Source organism: Mirounga leonina, unplaced genomic scaffold (genome assembly GCF_011800145.1).
Source record: "Mirounga leonina isolate KUSES-001 unplaced genomic scaffold, KU_Mleo_1.0 Mir_454, whole genome shotgun sequence".
In the NCBI taxonomy this organism is placed as follows: Eukaryota; Metazoa; Chordata; class Mammalia; order Carnivora; family Phocidae; genus Mirounga; species Mirounga leonina.
This window is the reverse complement of record NW_023270763.1, coordinates 16,362,197-16,365,314: the sequence shown is the minus strand read 5'-3', so window position 1 is coordinate 16,365,314 and position 3,118 is coordinate 16,362,197.

The following is a 3,118-nucleotide window of genomic DNA, read 5'->3' as shown; positions in this document are numbered from 1 at the left end:
ATGTTCTAATCCCAGTGACTCGTGGATATGTTAGGTTCCATGGCAAACAGGAATTAAGATTGCAGATGGAATTAAGGTTACCAATCTGCTGGCTTTAAAACAGATTATCCTGTGCAACCAATATAATCACTTAAAAGTGAAAAAGGGCAGGGGAAAAATGAGAAAGGGCAGCAGAAGAAGGGAGTCAGAGGGAGGTGTGACTACGGAAGGAAGACACAGAGAGGATGCAGTGTTGCTGTCTTTGAAGATGGAGGAAGGAGGTCATGAACTAAGAAATGTTGGGTGGCCTCTAGAAGAAAGAAAAGGCAAGGAAATGGATTCTGCCCAAAAGTGTCTGGAAAGGAACTGTTGATATCTTGATTTTAGCCCAGTGAGACCCTTGTCAGACTTCTGAACTGCAGAACTATAAGAGAATAAATTTGTGTGGTTTTAAGCCACTAAATTTGTGGTGATTTGTTATAGCAGCCCTAGGCCTGTGTCTCTTCTCCATTATCCTATGGGGTCACATCAGCCCCAGTCAGTGCTGGAAGAGACTACAGAGTGGTGTGAATACCAGAAGGTGGGAATCATTGAGGACGTACTGCTGTTCAACAAATCATCACAAAAAAAGAATGGCTTGAAACAAAAACGGCCATTTAATTTTCTTTTACAGATTTTATAGGTTGGGAATTTGGGAAGAGAGTTTTGGCTGAGAATTCTGGTTCCCATAGTTGCAGTGAGATGATGGCTAATACTGGAACAATGGGAGACTGAAGTAGCTGAGGGCTAACCTAGCAATTCTTTCTCTTTCTCTTGTAGTCTCAGGGTCCATGGAGTCTCTCTGTAAGGGCTAGTTTGGGCTTCCTCAGCATGGCAGTCTCCACGCTACACTAGCCAGCTTTTGAAATTGTCCTGAAAGATTTCCATCTTCTAGTATTCATGTCATTCATTGTGTAGTCTCTTTCCACACTAGACAGGGCTGACCTGAGCCCATAGAATAATCCAGAAATTATGGTGTGTCACTTTCATGGCTAAGTCATAAAGAGATTGTGGCTTCCATCTTGCTCCCTCCTCTGTGTGAGGCCAGTTGCCATGTTAGGAGGACACTCAGGCAGCCCTAGGGAATGGACCGCTTAGTAAGGAACTGAGGCCTTTTGCCAACAACCAGCATGACCTTGCCAGGCTTGTGAGAGAGCCACCCTGGAACTGGATTCTCCAGCATCAGTCAAGCCTTTAGGTGGCTCTAGTTTTAACCAACATCTTGACTGGAACTTCATGAGAGATCCTGAGCCAGAACCACCTAGCTTAGCTGCTTCCAGATCCCTGACCCAAAGAAGCCGTGTAAGATTCTAAATGTTTATTGTTTTGACCTGCGATGCTGTGGGGGTAACTTGTTACACAGCCATAGGTGATTAATACAGGGCAGTCGGACTGCTTGCAGAGCAGCTCCAGATTCTAGTACAAGGGCTCCAGGGAGTGAGGGGGAAGCCGTATCATCTTTTACAATTTAGCTTAAAAGTCACACGGTAGGGTGCCTGGCTCAGCTGGTGGAGCATGTGACTCTTGATCTTGGGGTTGTACATTTGAGCCCTACATTGGGCATAGAGATTACTAAGAAATAAAATGTTTTTTTAAAAAGTCATATAGTATCCCTTCCACTGTAACACAAACGTCCTCAGTTCCAAGGGGAGGAACACAGAACTCCATCTCTTGATTTGAGAAGCGTCAAAGTCATATTCTAAGACGTTTGTGTGGGGTGGGCCATTTTTGGAAATACAAACTGCCACATGGGACAGCATTATTTTCTCCCCTGTCTTCTCTTACTCCCTACAGGTCATGGCTTCCAACCTCTGCCCCGAGCCTAAATCTCTCTCCTGGGCTACAAACCCCTTAGTGGGATCGCCTCTTGGCTGTCACCACCTGGATGCCTCACAGGCCATTCAGATGCAATGCAATGCACCCCAAAGTGAACCCCTTAAACTTCCCCAAACCTGTTCCTCATCTGGGGTTTCCCATTTTAAACATGGCCCCTTCATCCATCCAAGCCACTCCTCCTGGATTGCTCTCTCAATCCCTTTAATCTATGCAGACCACTACCCTGGTCCAAGCTACCTTCACCTCCTACCTAAATAAATGCAGTAGTCTCCTCACTGGTCTCCCAGGTATACTTGTCCCTCATCCACAGATTGATTCTCTACACTGCAATCAAAGTGATCCTTTCAAAAAAAAGAATGATTGTAGGTGTGTCTGGCTGGCTCAGTTGGTAGAGCATGTGACTCTTGAACTCGGGGTCGTGAGATCAAGCCCCACTTTTGGCCTAGAGCTTATTTAAAAAAAATAATGATGTAGTTCTGTCACTTTCTGCCTTTCAATAGCATCCCGTTTCAATAGCTCAGAAAATAAAGCCCCAAATTTCCTTCATTTTTTCAACAAATGTTTATGGTGCAAATGTTATGTGCCAGAAATGTGTTAGGATCTTGGGATAAAGCAAGAAAGCAGACAAATATTCATGCTCTGGTGTTATATTTTATTTTATTTTTTAGAGATTTTATTTATTTGAGAGAGAGAGAGAGCACAAGTGGGAGGGGACAGAGAGAAGCAGGTTCCCCACTGGGCAGGGAGCCTGACATAGGGCTCAGTCGCAGGACCCCGGGGTCACGACCTGAGCCGAAGGCAGACGCTTAACCAACTGAGCCACCCAGGCGCCCTTGGTCTTACATTTTAGAAGAGAAGAGAAAAGGGGCACCTGGGTGGCTCAGTCAGTTGAGCATCCGACTTTTGATTTCGGCTCAGGTCATGATCTCACGGTCGTGGGATCGAGCCCCACAGTGGGGCTCAGGGCTCCATGCTCAGCAGGGAGTCTGCTTGAGATTCTCTCTCTCCCTCTCCTTCTGCCCTCCCCCTGCTCTCTTTCTCTAAAATAAATAAATAAATAAATAAATAAATAAATAAATCCTTTTAAAAAAAGAGATGAAAAAGTGCGCAATTAATACAATCAGTACATAAAGTATATAATATGTTGTTGGTGACAAATGCTACAAATAAAATAAAAAGTAGAGCAGAGTGGGGAGAATGGAGGTACTGCAAGTTTATTTATTTATTTATTTATTTATTTATTTATTTATTTATTTATTTATTT